Raw genomic sequence first — 17506 nt, 5'->3', positions numbered from 1 at the left:
TTTTTCTTTTGTCTAGATATGTTCTGCAAAGATTTTTTAAATGTATAAATGCAAAACAAGTGACTTTAGGAGGGAGAAAAGAATTTATGGTGAAAACACTGAAATGTCCTTGGTTTGTGGCTCTGCTGTAAGCAGTTTTTAATCTCTCTGATCAGGGCAGAAATCTAGTTTACATACAAATTGGGATTATGTGACATCTTATATAATGTAATCCCTAGAAGTAAAAACAGAGAAAATCAAATCTTGACCCTGGGAGGATTTGTTGAAATATAATTTAATCGAAAAAGAACGTCTAAAATAATTCCTTATATTTGAGAATACTCTGAGAATTTACTCCAGATTGAGCTGTTAATAATGATATAAAGATATTTATGTGATAGACAAAATACCCTATATTTGAAAAAAAAAAAAAAAACAATTAAGCACAACAGATTTGCATTTTTGACTTGTTTCTCCACATGAGTCGGATTACATAAAGTAGTTTCTCCAATCGTATCATCGGGACTCGGGTATTTCTGGACACTGCCAGTCCGAGAGGCATGTTGAGCCATGGAAAAGGGCGGATCAGGTCAGAGTGATTTGCTTTTCTAAGAACAAGCTGTACGGCTATATTTTTTTTTTCCTTTCCTTTTCATCCATCTTTATCTCTGCAGCGAGCCAAAATGCACACTGCCTTGCCATCGTGTTCTCCAGAACGCACAGCGAGCCCTTAGGAAATCTAAAAGCGTAACGCATTTAAGCAGCAATTACCTGCTGCCTTTTAAAAATGCCCTAAGTGAGTTAGCAAACAGAGCCACATACGGTTATCAGAACATAAACATCATCAACTGCATGCATAGATGTTTTGCCTTCTCCTCATGTAATGCATCGCATTTTATTACTTATAATTTTAGTTTAAATCAGATGCAAATGAATGCATTTGGTTGTTATGCTCTATCCAAACACAAAGAGGTGGGTTCCCCTTGTGGTTGATTAGCATGTTGTGGAACACCTGATGACCCAATTAAGTCTCACGAGAAATCAAGCAGCTCCTTCAAAATAGCCTCTTCTTTGTTGGTTTAATTTGTTGAAACCTGTGACGAGTCTCCCATTTTGCCTCTCGCTACTTAGACTAAGATGGATACCCGTCATTTGTCAAAACGTTAGGAGAGAATAATTCATAAAACCAACATCTTGTGTGTAGAAAACACACAAAAAAACAAGTGAGCGAAAGAGAGCCGTGAGAAATTCCCATGTGTCCCACACGATGCTAGTCAACCTGTTCAGTAATCGCTGCTCAAACATCTTAATTAGTGTAAATGTCGGCTCCAATTTCGCTCTGTTTTGTTACCTGACTCCTGCTTTTCAACTTAATAGAAAGCTCTTTCCCAATCATTTTGGCTCTTCTTTGTCAATCAGTCAGTCGCTAACCTGATTAGCCGGTGATTCAGGACAGCAAATACCCTGAGTGACCGCCTTCAGCTGTATACGGTGCTAGGGAAAGCAGTAAAGGGGTAGTTAAGGTTCAGCTAAGAGAAATGGGAGAGAAAAAGGTAAAACATTCTAAATTTAAGAGTTTTTGGAAGCAGGACCTTTTTACATAGGCTGCCATTGGCTGTGTTCTATGTAATTTCTTCTAACTAACACTAAAACATAATCCATTGCAACAAATTACTGGACAGGTTATTTATGGCAAAGGACAGGAAAACAGCTACATTGTTGTTTACTCATTTACTAAGTAGTTAATCACCACCAATTCAGTGCAATTCAGTGAAAAAATAGCTTGTTATTTTCTATAGACGGTTTAAGTTTCAAAAGCCTGTTGATAATTAACACATCCAAGATCAATTGTTTCTATTTATTTAATTCCTGCATGACGTTAAGGTTTTGTTTCAGGGAAATCATTTTTGATTTGACTGAAGATAATATTTTTTTCCCGCTGTTTAGCTTAGCAGGTTGTAAGTTAATAATTTCAAGTACTTGATGGATGTGTGGGTGTATTCTTTTCTTCCCTGAACAAGAACTGCAAAGTGTTAAAAAAAATACACAAGTGAGATTGCATGCTCCATTTCAAACCTCCAACAATGCATTTGATAAGATTAATTTAAAAAAAAAAATATATAGAAATGTTTTGGTGCTTTTTTGTGGATAATTTCACTACAAAGTTTTGTTTAAAAAAGACTATAATGTATCGTTTTTGTGAAAATAAACAGTAGACCCATCGGCTGAATAAAGCACTACTGTATTAGAAGTCAGTCACATTACTAATATTTAATTCAACTTCTAAAAAGGATCACACATTCCTGAAAGGACATTTGCTGAAACCTTTTATGGTAGTGTCATGTCGGCGTTTGGGGAGACTTGTGCATACAGAGAAATGTTAAACTGGTTTATTAATACAAACACGGAAGTTAATGTTTCATCTGAGTTCAGGAAGGCAGTCTTGGACAGCGAGAAAAAATATGATAATGTTGAGAAAGCCGTTTGCAGAGATGTGGAGTTCGAGAAGGGAGGTGTGTGTACCCACAAGGGCTGAGGTTGGCGTGTTGTGGTGGGCAGTGCAGCTTTGCAACGATCCTTTGTTCTTTTTTTCCAGAAGGAGATGAAGATGATGGTGGAGAGACAGGTGGAAGTTTGAAGGAGTCCAGCATTCAAAAACCTCATCAGCAACAATCCTCAAGTGCTAATTTATCAGTCTGACAGCAGTGACACGAAGGATTTCCTCAGCCTTGCAATGCGGCCTCTAAAGCCAGACATACACAGTACGATATTTTCAGTGGTTGTACTCAGACACAGCTCAAACTGTACGATGACAGCGCAGGGTTTAAAAGTTCACTGCTCTCCATATCTGTTCTTACTGTACGGCCCGACGCTCTGATGCAATCTGGCTAATCACACTGTACGTCTAAAAACCACATGTAAGACTCAGCCCCGTAGAGAGACGGCGCTACTCGGACTTGTCTAACCGGAAGCTAAACGTAAACAGTAGAAGAAGAAAAAGACAGAAGTGTTGATGCTCACTGTTAAATATGAGGCTCACTAGAACGAAACGCGCTGCCTTGGCAATTCTACCAGTTGCTCCTCCGTAGTTTGACTCCATGTCACACGTACTGCCGTCATGCTTCTCTCCACTCCTATGTTTTTGTGTGAGAAGAAGAAGAATTTCCTTGTTTGCACATGCTCAGTGCGTGAGGTTGGGGTCATAGATGCTCATAGCTCTGCTTCAACAGCAGGGGGCGGTCAGGATCACCTCACGATTGGTCATCCAACCGTACGATTCCTGATCAGGAGGTGGTCATGAGAGGCTAATCGCCCCTCATTACCCCCTGTATGTTACACGACGTAGAACGCACAATGAAGCTGAAACTTGGCCCGATCCAAATAATTCTCGCACGACTGAAGAATCGGCCCAAAAAGGGCAAAAAAATAGTACAGTGTATGCCCGGCTTAAGTCTGTCCTGATGGCAAAAGTTGAAATTCAGTTCAAAATGGATGACGGAGATCGGATATAATGATCTTAACTCTCTTTAATGATCTGAGATCATGGAGCTCACCAAAAATGTCATGAGGGATACCAGCGATTTTACTACACTCATGACCAGTGCCGACCCATGCCAGCAGATAAGAGAAACGGTAAAAATGGACTCTATAAAACAAGAATGAAAGACTCATTAAAAGAGGACGGACATTAAAAGTTCAAAGTTCCCGATAAATGTGCATGGGGCCTACACTGACGTGTTTTTTCTCCATTGATTCTACCAGGGGACCAAAGCCCAATTCCTCATCCATAAGTGCTCCCAGGTATTTATATTGTGCCACCAGCTCCATTATTTGGTTGTTTTTCACTACTGGATAGATATGGGTGGGTCTTTTACTAAACTCAGTACAAGTTTCTTTGTTCTTATCCATACCTACGTTTAAAAAGGAAGTTTTGCGTCATTTTAAGAAGCCGTTAACTACCAGGTCATGTTCTGTGTTTTCACTACTTAAAAATGACACAATGACTGCAAACTTAATGTGGCAATTCAATCGCATTTCTTTTCAATTCAATTTCATGTATATAGCACCAGTTCTCAACACATGTCATCCCAAGGCACTTTACTAAGTCAAATTCAGTCAAATTATACAGATTGGTCAGAATGTTTCCTATCAAAGGAAACGCAGTAGATTGCATCAAGTCTTGATAAGCAGCATTCACTCCGCCTGAGCGTAGAGCCACAGGTACAGTCGTCTGCATTGTTGATGGCTTTGCAGCAATCCCTCATACTGAGTATGCATGAAGCGACAGTGGGAAAGAAATACCTCCAGCAGAACCAGGCTCAGAGTGAACGGTCATCTGCCTCAACCGACTGGTGGTTAGAGAAGACAGAGCAGAGACACAAAAGCACACATTGGTCCAGGAATCATTGTTAGAGGGTAATGGCAGATTATCTGCCACCCCCCACCCCTGATGGTGTCACAGCTAACAGAACACCAGCATCTAGAGTAATTGCTCTTACAGTCATTTGTGTATACACCAAATGAAGGAGGGGAACGCTCTTTATACAGTGACCCTCATTGCAAGAGAACATTTAAAATGTAGCCATTATGTTTAAAAAGTTTCTGTGTCTTCATGGTGTCCTTGGAATAAATGGCTGCTTGTTCCTGGATCAATGCTGAGTTCTACTATTCACAAATAAGCCTCAGAAGCTGAGGTGCAATTTAAGGTTCCTTTTGTCTGGACCGAACTGCGAAAGACGAGCTTTGCTCACAGCCAAGCTACTTTATTCATCCCAAATGGTTAATTTGCTTCTGAGCTACATCAGTGGCTGTCTTCAAGTAATTGGTCAACAGAAAAATTATTTTACACCGTAATGCCCAAAGACAACATATGCATGATGAAAGGAAGTCCTATACCTAACCAATCTTATTTTGTGCAACTAAACTTGTTTTATTTCTCCTTGTGCTATAAGTGAACTAAATGACTTGTTGCACCGGTGAAAGCTGCTGAGAGGAATCAGGAGAGAACTTCAGTGCTAAGTTCAAAGGTTTGCATCAGTGGTCTCTGCATTCTCAGGCCATGCAAAGTTTCCCAAACCAGGGAATTACACATTGATTAAGTAAATACCAACCCTGGTGTCAAATGCATTTTTTTATCAGCCATGAGTAAAACCACACAGTGACACTGTTTGTCAGAAACGGGGTCATTCGTCACAGCGTTCTGCACTAAACCTAAACAAACAGTGGTAGATGTCAAGTCACGCTGGTTGGTTCCCATCTGATATATTTATGATGAAGATCACAAATCATCCAAGTAGGCTGTGTTTGTTAAAGCTTTATGAACCAGTTTACAGCCGGGGAGTAAACACGGTCGTAGTGATAAAAAGTAAAATAAATTGTCTTCATCACATTGACGCTGGATGCTTATTGACAATCTTCTTTAAATTCAGTTGAAATTTTATTTTCTAGATATTTTTTTCTGCAGGAAATATTTTACAAGAGTAGGTGGTTCAATTCCATATTTCCTGCACCCAAGCTAATGTATGTGCGGCAATAGGGAATCCAGTCAAGCGCCCCATTAAAGAATTTAACTTTTCCCATTACTAGAAACATCACTTTGAACCACATCATTATAATCTTTCATTTGTTTAAAGTTTTGTTGACCCAAACAATAATTTTATGGTCCTCAGCATCACATGGACAAACTGATTAACTCTACTGCCGCTTCAGATGCTCTTACTGACACGTTGACTATAATCACTGCTAATTGTTTACAGCAAATGAGGATGAGTAAAGATAAACCTGGGAAAGGGTGCAAGGCAAATGTTTTTCCTCACTACCTTTCCTCTGATCTGATCAGACTAGAATTAAAGTGTCTGGCCTTAGTCACCATTGCAACACAGACAGAAGGAAGTTTGCACGCCTGACAACACCATCTCAACTCAGAAGTACGCGGGTGGCAACATCATATAGGGTTGACATTTTTTTGCAGGAGAAACTGGTGCACACCACAAAATATGGGGCATCAAGAGGGAAAAAAAACATTGGAAATAATGAGGCAAAATTTTGAGGCCATCAGCCAAAAGGTTTTGACACAAATGGATCTTTCCAATAGACAATGGCCCCAAGAAAACCACCAATTGGTTACAACATGCATCGAAGAGAGCAAAGTCAATGTCTTGAACAGGTCGTCATGAAGCTTTGTACAAATTACTACTAACCTGACAAGACGAATGGACCAAAATACCAGCAAAGTTATCGAGGGAAGGAAACCCAAAACATTTGGTCCAAGTCACACAGTTTAGATGTAATGTTTAGTACACTGGGACCCCAATATTCGAGCCAGACACAGAGTTGAACTTCAAAGTTTTACTGTTAAAAGAGATGACAGGCAAAGCCAACAGGCGATGACAGCACAGGCTGATGGCGACCCCACATACTTGTGGACACGGAGTCCGCGGACGTCCCCGCATGTTCAAGGTGGACTATGTGCAGACAGCTTAGTTTTTACCACCGTGTATGCGATGTTACACCATAAACTGCTCGGCGGCAAGAAGTCTTCACATTGACCTGTTTTATATGTGACACTGAGGTTGACACACTGAGCTGCTCCATGCAGGGGGTCACAAGGACACGCGGTATCACAGTCCTTCTTTGTTCACATTGACAGGTGGGTGCCCACTGGGAAAGAAACGGCTCTAGGTCCCTTGTCATTTTCCTCTTCATAGTAGGTACACCTGGACTGACGTTCTGTTAGTTGTGACGTCACCAGGGGAAGACAGATCATCCACTATTACCATGTAACATAGAAAGGATTCCTGGATCAATGTGTGCCTTCTGTGTCTCTGCTCTGTCTTCTCTAACCTCCAGTGGATCGAGGTAGATGAACGTTCACACTGAGCCTGGTTCTGCTGGAGGTTTTCCTCCCTGTTAAAGGGGAGTTTTCCTCTCCACTGTCACTTCATGCATGCTCAGTATGAGGGATTGCTGCAAAGTCATCAACAATGCAAACGACTGTCACTGTGGCTCTGAATGCTGCTTGTTAAGACCTTGATGCAATCAACTGGATTACCTTATATAGGAAATCTTTTGACCAATCTGTATGATATATAAATAAAACTGAATTGAATTGAAAATTTTATTGAAATTCCCCCGCTGGCAGAAAGTGTGGGAATCGTAAGAATTTAACACAAGATATGTAGGTAATATGTACGTTCAACTATAAAGGGTAAAACATCCGCAGATAGTCAGAGCGGAGTCCACGCAGCTCACAGTACACCTGAGTATGTGAGAGCCTTAAAAGTAAATAGCTACTTGATATGCTTCAAAAAAGACCAAAAACCATTTGTTCACGATTAAATAAGGTTATTTATACCAGGCCTCCTGATAATGTATTGAGGTCAGATTAGAGACCTCAAGCTTTAGCTTTATGAATATATACAATTAAGCTTTGAGTTTAATGTATGAAAGAAGTCTAGTGAAATATTGAATTAGCTCATTCCTTTGCTTTTCTGATGTATGTCTGTAATGTTTTTTCTGTTCATGTACAGCACTTTGAATGTCTTGTTACTGAAAAGTTCTATATAAATAAACTTACCTTACCTTAAATTTCTCAATGAGGGTATTTAGATGATTTTCCTAAACTGACCACTAATGAATCTTCGTGGGTGCCGCCATGCTCGTTGTTTTTTTTTGTCCTGTGGTTCCTCAAATGACTGGCGAGTCACCCTGGACTCTGCCCACAGGTGACGCCACGGGTGACGTTGCAGTTCTGTGCTGACACCGTGTATTTTTGTCGTGTCCAACTCAAACTACTTTTCACGTGCCAGTACATCTTTTTTTTTTTTTTTTTTCAGTGTAAAACCACCACTGCATTTCAAAAAACACGGATGGGAACCGGTTCTGAGATGTGTTGGTGGAAAATGCCTTTGAGAAAAGATAGATCTGTGTCAGCCAACCCCTCCCGGCCTGGCACATTGCACTGTTTGTTGCATATTTGCACATAAGGCACTTTAGCTAATTGTATGCTAAGATACTGTAGCCATTTTTTTTATTCACTATATTGTATCATATGTTGAATTGAACTCCTGTCTTACTCTTATTCTGCTTTAGTTTTATGCCTATTTCTTGTCCATATCTGTTTTCTTATCTGCGGATTACATGGGTAAAATAGTTTCCCTGCAGAAATCGACAGAGTGATCTTGAATGTTGAAAATCTTCCTTGCAACGTGGAGATTAAAAATAGATAGAAACAAGTGGTGGTCTTCTATACATTATATATATTGTCTCTTACTGGTACAAATGTCATGCAGACATGTCTTGTCCCTGAAAGAGCACTTTACTCAGCTCCACTGGCAGCTTGCAAAGTCTCTATAAATAGCACAGCTCGCCTGTTTCCTGCAGGACGCTGCAGAGCCCCAGTGAGTGTCTGCTCACCTTCAAAGGGAAGCCCGACCTCGATGCACTGCTGGGCCTTCTTCTGTCCCACTTTTATCCTGAAGGGCCTCTTTGACTCTGGTAATCGCATTGATGTTAAAAGGCCACGGCTATTTGTTTGGTCCAGCAGAGCGACACTGAGTTTAAACCCTTTCATCGTGATGAACTGGAGACAATGGGATGGTGGACGTAGCGGAGTAAGAGGCAGAAAAGACAACTGTAAATACAAGGAATTTCTTGGTCCAGATTTTACACTGAGGCAAAAATTTTAACAATTTTTCTCCTTCCACGTAAGAGGTTTTATAATTTGATAGTCAAGCGTTTAAAAATGGCACTGCACCTGATTAGTTGGAAACATTTCTTCCAAAATGGGATGCATTTTAGTAGGTTGTTATCATTCTTGAGCCCGATAAACCCTCACTGTTCCTCAGGGCTGGCAACGGGCCTAACAAAACTATATACAGTATATATATCTATATCTATCTCTATATATCTATCTCTCTCTCTCTCTCTCTCTCTCTCTCTCTCTCTCTCTCTCTCTATATATATATATATATATATATATATATATATATATATATATATATATATATATATATATACACACATACATACATACATACATACATATGTGCAATAAACTGCCGACCTTTCCAGGGTGCACCCCGCCTTTTGCCCGTTGACAGCTGGAGATAGGCGACCCCAATAGGGATAGGTGTGTTGGAAAATGGATGGATGGTTAAATATATATATATATATATATATATATATATATATATATATATATATATATATATATATATATATAAAGCAAACTTCGACCGTGTTTTTTTTTTTAATGAAAATATTTATAAGATGATCAGTTATCTTTGAAGTATCACATAACCCACTTTTTTTTTTAAATCTGAAACTAAAACTAGGGGGGAAAAATAGAAATTGTCTGTTTAAACTCCCTTCAGGACATTTTAAGCACATTTCAAAGAAAACGGAAAAAAAATATAATTTCATTTTTAAGTTTGTTTTTTATTTATTCTATTGTACGGAAGCGTAATCTTTTATGATTATTGTGTTATTTTTATTCTAACTGATGTCTTTGTATAACAGATCTCTCGTTTAAATGAGACCAACAGTTTCAATGACAAAATAAAAGTGACTTATAAATAAATTAAATAAAAAAGTAGTAGTTCTCCCAATACAAAGAAACGTCTCTTCCTTTACACTTTGGCTGAGTGTCAGAAAGCGGCTAACACCCTCCAACATCAGGCTGGTTTAAATGGTCCAAAGGGCTAAAATCAGCTCTCTGCTCTTCGTCTAATGACTCTGCAACATTTATGGGTATCGATCAGTTCCTGCCCCTACAGATGAGAGAACCAAGCCACAATGCACATGTTAAATTAGCAGGGCTGCACCACTTAGAGCTGCAAGAGAGGACACTGTTTTTTCTTGTATTTATTTGTATTATTAGTCTATTAATTAATTTAACTACTGAGACTTGTATCATCATTTAATAGGAGATGAAGGCTATTTTGGGAAGCTTTGCTTTTTCATATTTGTGCCAAAACAGGCTTTATACAAGAATATTGCGAGAAAAGCCAAAATGTAAACCGTGTTTGGTAGAAATTATGGTAATAGTCTTACCCTCATCTTTCCGTTGCTGTAGCGACGTCATGTACAGGGTGGGAGAAATCGTTTATGAGTGATTTTATATTTGCCAGAGTTCTCCTGTCTTACTGCCACCTGTTGAGAGGGCATCACAGGACAGAGCTGGCCTTCCTGAGGAATTTATTCAGTCGTTTACTCTCAGCTGATGATAAACTGCAGCAGACAACAGCATGGACCCACCAGCAGCTCCTTGGTTTTACCTTTGTTGAACTAGATGCGGTTCTGCTGATGGCCAGCACCGGCCCTCTGCTTGGTTTCATACCGCAAATCAGCCAGTCAGACCCACAGCCCTGTGTCTTAACATACTGTAGACGGCCAATCAGGTTTGTTGTGTTTACAACTATCCATGGATGCATTTATTATTAGATGTATATTGATATAGATTGAGTTTTAGGTTAAAACCTAAGGCAGGGATCCTTAAATTAAGTCTTTGAGAGCTACTATCCTGCTACTTTTAGATGCATCCCTTCTCCAATGTACCTGAGTCTTTGACGAGCCACTTATTTTACTCATATGTGTTAGAGAAGGGATGCATCTAAAAGTTGCAGGATAGTAGCTCTCGAGGACTGGACTTGTGCACTTCTGATCTATTATAAATTTAAAAAAAGGTTACATAGTTTTCCTTCTTCCATCTAGAAATTGTAGCAGACATTTGCCCCTTGTGAGTCAATAATTTATGGAAACATCTTTTGCTGCAGTTAAAGCTGTAAGAGATTTGGGCTAGGTCGCTTGTAGCTTTGCACATTGAGAGACTGAAATGTTAGCCTAGATGGAGAGTGTCTGTGAAGACTCCCATTTTTAACTCCTGCCTCCGATTCTTAGTTGGATTTCTGCAGGTGTATCCCGGGCTGTAAGTGTAGTGTCGCTGTTCTGCTGGAAGGTGAACCTCCACTGCACTCTCAAGTCCTCTAACAGGTTTTCTTCCAGGATTGCTCCAGAATTATGAAGGCAAATACCTTCATACAGCATGATGCTGCCACCACCATGTTTTACCATGGGAATGGTGCGATCAAGATGCTCTCTTGTGTTAGTTTGCCAGCACACATGTGTTTGCCTCAGGGAAGTTCAAATGTGGGTCAAAGGGGTCCCCTTAAACACGAGAGCTAATCTTACATGCTTCTACTTTTCTCCTCTCATACTCTAGAGGGGTGAATGTGGTCTTGTCTTTACAAGTAACTCCATCACTTCTCAATCTGCTGATTCAAAGTGGTCTGCTATCAGATTCCAAAAGACAGAGAGAGGCTGTTTAATTTTGTGACAGAGTGCAGTTTTGCCAGTGGCCTCCAGGGGCACTAAAACTGGAAATTACAGGTCTAACCTTAGTGGCTAAAAGTGACACGGTGTTGCTTTAAATTGGAAATTTGGCACTTTGGTATCACCAATTTCTAGAAAACAAATGATTTTTTTTTCACATTTATTTCAATGAAGCGATAAAAAAACTCAAATATGACACAGTTTTAAAACAAAAGAAACATTTTGGCAGATTCCAAAAGTAATTTACTAAAAACCTGAAGCTTGATGAACCTTTCAAATCTCAAGTCAGGTGTTTATGGATTTATATCCTCACTTTAAAATACATCTAAATACGTTTAAATACGTTTTTAGATACTCTTTATTTAAGGTAGACAGTGTTTTAAGCCTGACAGTTCTTCATTATCTATCACTTATATATTTTCCAATATTTTTTTTATCAAATATTGAACAATGTTTTGCCATTTTACTAAGCAAATGAGTAAAAAGCAGCAGCAATTTATGCACAGCACTGTACGTCCAGAGACATACTGCATATTTATACAAAAAAAAAGCTAAGAAAGCTAGGGTCAGAGATAGTTTCTTTTTCTCTGCCAAATTTTTACTGATTTTTCTTTCACCCTGAAAAAGACTTACAAACCTTCGAATGACCTCCAAGCTTGATTTCCTCTGAGAAAAAGAAAATTGGGGAGAAAAGAACGCAAGTGCATGCAAGTTCTATTATCAAAGGGAACTGGTGTAGCTAAACGATGCAGCATGTTCCAGTCAGCACAGCGGCGGAGAGATGGAGGACTCTGTCATCTGGTGTATAACAAGGCCACTTTTAAATAAGGACCATAATTACTGAGGTATAGATCTGTATCTAGGGCAAACGCTGCAAGTGGAGGACGCCATTAAAAGCTACAGATTGAATCAGTAAAGGCGGACAGTTTAAACAAATGAATAGCAACGTTCATGTGTTATGTAAGCACTCAAAGAGGTGAGAGAGGCCACAGTGAACGATGGAAGGGGAGGGGGGAAAAAAGAACCAAAATTAAAAAGGATGCAGAAAAGGAAGGCCTGTATGCTTAGTGGAGGTGGTAACAGCAGACGAGGACACTTGGAGATGCTTATCGTCCCCCAGAGCTTCAGATAATGTGAGGTTTTGTAGATGAGAGGCCATCGTTCAGTCCAGACTGCCGGCCGCCTGTATGAGCGTGTCTTGGGACGCAGAAAGAAAGTGACCTTGGAGAGACGCTGTTGTAATATAAACATTAGGGGCGACGCCTGTGCCAGCTTTGCTTCTGGTCTGTTTGAGAAACATTGAGGCAGCCTTATCTGTCTTTTCTTTTTTTTTCAAGCTGTGCTAAAAATATTTCTGTTTGTACAAGATCAAAGAATATCTGTCTTCACGAAAGTTGCTTCTTTTCAAAAGGATTTTTCTCAACTCCTTAGAATATATGAAGTTTTGTGCTCCTTTTCCCTGCAAAACTGGGGTTATCGTTCTTTTTCTAGATTTTCTGATCTTGTGGGTTGGGATCAGTGAGTTATTATGGAGCCTTCCTTAAACACAAAAAAATAAATGTGATGCTGAATGGCCAGGACTGCACCTCATTTGCAAGGAGCAAGGTCTTCTGCACAGGCAGACTATTTTTAACTGTTGCACTATGATAGAGGAGAAAATAAATCAAATTTACAGCTTAAACCAAATCACAACTTTTTAGTTGTTGATTTTTTTAGACTTTTTACAAGCTAGCATTAGAGCAAGCTCGGCTCAGCTGCTATAGGAAGCTGGAAAAGTTGCAGCACTTGAATCATCTTGATACTGAAAAGTGCTTTATAAATAAACTTGATTTGCCTTGCCTTGCAGATCAGCAGGTAAATCTATTTCCCTCGACAGAAGTATTATTTTATCGAAAGGTCTTTTATTGACCTCATTAAAATCAAATAAGCATATGCCATTTTTAAGGAGTGTTGTGGGGTTTTTTTCTATCAGCAAAAATATAGACAGGGGTGTCTTTCTATTTCTCTTTCTTAGCTTTAGCACTGTTGTAGAGGACAGGAACGGTGTCTCGGGTGAGCCGTCCATTTCTCCTACAGGCCCAGTCAGAGTACTTTACATTTTGAACTATCGAACGCAGTCCAGGTCACTTTAAAACTAGCAACACAGAATCAGAAAACAAAACAAAATGGAATCAGATACCAACTTCAGGATGGCTGTGATTTCTTGCCGTGCTTACGCTGTGTGAAACACTGGGGGTCCCCGTTGACTGGTCACACAAACAAGGAAATGGAAAAAGGATAACGTTTTCAAGTGTTATCCTTTTGTGGCGACTGTGGCAACACCAGCCTCTGGCTCCCTAGGTTGCAAGCAATATTGCCCATAAGAGCAATCACCGCTGGTAGAGGAGAAAAGAAAGACCTTTGATAAAACTGTTAAAAGTAAATATCCACTTGTTCCTTTGTACATACAAGCTAGCATTGGGAAATCAGGACAGCTCACTGCTACAAGTAGTTTAAAAGCCACAGTTTATATATTTATGTAATAAGAAACAGAATTTCTATTAAGGATAAATAATGTATTCTTGATTTTCAGATGTTTCCTCAGTAGGATTATTACAACTTCAAACCACTGGGGAAACCCAAGATGATGATGTCAAATAAAGGCACAACTGTAAATGCACTTTAGGGCAGCTCCTCAAACTCGCTGCTTCCTTGAGTGACATCTTAAGCAAATTCAAGCGAAATCAGGCAAGATACCAGAGAGCACAAGTATAAACGCCACAAAAAAGTCCAAGCACCATAGCAGTTTCCACAGTTTTTGCAGCAAAATATTTGGATCAACCCAAGGGCAAAATCAAAAGAAAAACTTAATTTAATGTCACGGACTGAGAGGCCAGTCAGCAAGTAGGAGGACGTGTCTGTAAAAAAACAGAATACAGTTGGCAAAATGCACTCCCTCATTTCTTGGAGACATGTCCTGTGGTCTGGTGAAACTAAAATTGAGGTGTTTGGCCATCGTTACATCGGGAGGCAAAGTGGGGCAGCTTACAGGCCGGACAGCTCCACCCCAGCTGTCAAGTACGGGGGCGGCAGCATCATGATGTGGGGGGTGTTTTATCACATGGACCGCTACAGCTCCCAAAGTACATGGTTTACTGCTACAGTTACTCTGAATGTCGTGGGTTTGCTAAAGGTCTGTCGGTTTTTGCTGTTTGGCAACTGTTTAGGCAGATAATTATTATACTTTGGGTTTTGTTTCTTTCAATTATGCCCTTTCTTCAGTACCTTTGCAGCATCTATACTAAATGTTCCTGAGGCAGGGATATCGGGGCAATGAATGGTAAACAAAACTGATATTGTCCTGCCAGTATTTCATGTATAAGAAGTTAATGTTGTTGACAAATATTTTGGAGTTTCCTTATCTTAAACTGGAGAGTGGATAGCCGTCTATGCAGTCAGATATATAACCCCCTCCATCTGGGACATGGACCTTGGAAGAAAGCAAAGAGAAGTTCCTTTTGCATGTGCACCCTTCCTCTTTGTGCATTATGTTTTATTCTTCTTTGCATCGGGTTTATTTTTAGGCCATCGAGTAATTAGGGCCATTGTTGAGTCGTTGTCATAAGCTCAAGCTATTCCCCTCTGATTCATGTTTGTTTATTTTTTCCCCCTGTTCCTCCTACATAAAAATAAGAACTGCATCCTCTCGCCCTCCGTCTGCCGCGCTAATATTAATACTCCTGATATGGCTTATGAATTGTTTGCATTGTTCACGCAGCGCATCCTCCAGCCTGTCTATTGTCTTTGGCTTTCGGGAAGCTGCTAATGAGGCGCCGGTAAGGACTGAGGTAAACTATTTCATCCAATCACACAGCCTGCTGCGAATTAGAACAGCAAACACGAGCGTGGAGGCTGGCATGAGAATAATAAACATGGAGAATATTTGGAGTCAGAGACTGATAAATACCCAGACTGATGATAATATCTCATTTTGTGTTTACAGGGTCACTTCTAACTGCATTTTGTCTATTTATTTTCTGCAGTTGTATCAACTTGTTGCTTCTGTGTGTGAAGGAACGCTTATATCAGGGCTGAAAGTGTGTACTCGAGGCCAGGGGGGGGCGACGCCTGGGGAGCAGGTCTACATGTGGGCTCAAAATTTGACCGAACAAAGGTTATATAATCACAGCACTGCTTCTTTTTTCTTTGCTCACAAAATGCAAATAAGCTGATTTACACGCATTTCGTGGGGGAAGGTCACACAATCGTAACCGCTTATTGAGACATGCAATATTCCATGAGATTTCTGACTCCACAGATGCACTTAAAAACGCTCAACCACCACTTTGCTGACTGATGCCGCCGAGAGAAAAGGGAAGGAAATGCTTGCTTGCGCACAATCAGCTGATGGCCAGCATTTCTATTTCCTCCTCTAATGACCTTCTGTCTGCAGTGGTGAGGCCTCGCTTGCTGCTGCCAAACAATGTCTGGAGCTCATGAATGAACCATTCATGCTGTTTGGGGAGATCTTTTTTGAAGAGGCTTGATTAATAATTAGGCTTCATGCAAATGGCTGGGGAGGGTCTGTGCCAAGAAACTGATTTACCCAAATACCAACCTGTTAATCTGACTCATGAACACAGCACAAGGACAGGGCTTCTTCTGGCGCGTTCAAAAGGTAGGTGGTCTTGTGCTGCCATCTGCTGGACAAAGGGCACAATGCATAAACTAAAGGCATAGAAATAGGATAAACACATACAAAGTTCGTCATGTGAAAAGTTTGTAATTTAATTAAAAAAGCTGCGCCAGAAATAAATATTATATGCAAAGACAAATCCACCAAACCTGCATGTATACATGCAGAAAACACACACAGTGGTGGAAAACAAAGTGTAGCCTTTCCCTCTTCCCGATTTCATTTTTTTTTTCTTTTTTTAACTCTTAAATGTTTGAAAACAGCAAACACATTTAAATCTGAGTCAAAGATTGCACAGGTAAACACTAAGTGCAGCTTTTAAATAAAGGGGTTTTATGATTAAAAAAAGAAAAAAATCCAAACCTACATGGCCCTGTGTGGGAAAAGCGATTGCCATCTAGTAACTAGTTGGGCCGCCTTTAGCAGGAAAAATTGCAATCAGGCATGTTGTAATGAGTCTTTTCCAGCGCTGTGGAGGAATTTTGGCAGAATTCTTTGAGGGTTTTCCAGAGTGAACGGCCTTTCTTAAGGTCATGCCACCGCATCTCAATAGGATTCGGGTCAGGACTTTGACTAGGCCACTCTAAAGTCTTTTTCTTTTTCTTCCGCCTTGCAGATTGTTGTCCTGCTGCAGAACCCAAGTTCTTTTCGGCTTGAGGTCTTGGACAGATGACCGGACCTTCAAGATATTTTGGTGGACAACAGAATTCATGGTTGCATTTATCACAGCGAGTGTTGCATCAACAAAACAGCCCCAGACCATCACACCACCAGCACCAGATTTTACTGTCGCTGTGATGTTTTTTTTATGAAATGCAGTGTTACTTTTACACCACGTGTAACAGAACACACTCCTTCAGAAAAGCTCAACTTTTGACTTGCCAGCCCACATAATATTTTCCCAACAGTCTCTGGGACCATCCAGATGTCTCCTGGAAAAACCAAGACGAGCCTTATTCTTGTTTTTACTCAGCGGTGGCTCTCGTCCTGGAACTCAGCCATGCAGGCAATTGTTGCCCAGTCTCTTTCTTATGGTAAAGGCGTGAAAGCTGACCTTGACTGGGGCAAGAGATGGTTTGGAATATGTTTTTCACCTTAATAATAAAAACCTTAAATTAAAAACTACGTTTTATTTTACTTGTGTTGTTTTTTACTAATTCTTTTTTTTTTTAAATTGCAGTTCAAGTTAAATGTGAAAAACATGCAAAAACATAAGAGATCAGGAAGGGGGCAAACACCTTTTCACACCAATGGATTCTCATACACACATAAACTTTACATACTGTACATGCATATAACTATGGGGGAGAAGGAGGGTTAGTCAAAGAGTTAAGAAGTACCTGGTTGTTTAACTGTGATGGACTGACTTAGACTTACACTTAGACTTAGACAACTTTATTTGTCATTTTGTATGCACAGAGTGCGTACAGAACGAAATTTCGTTGCATACAGCTTGTAAAATTGCTGTTAAAATTTAAATTACAGTATCAGGTGCAGCAGTGATTTAAAAGTGAACAGTAG

The sequence above is a fragment of the Fundulus heteroclitus genome, chromosome 21, assembly GCF_011125445.2.
Source record: "Fundulus heteroclitus isolate FHET01 chromosome 21, MU-UCD_Fhet_4.1, whole genome shotgun sequence".
NCBI lineage: Eukaryota > Metazoa > Chordata > Actinopteri > Cyprinodontiformes > Fundulidae > Fundulus > Fundulus heteroclitus.
Note: the sequence above shows the minus strand (reverse complement) of the source record.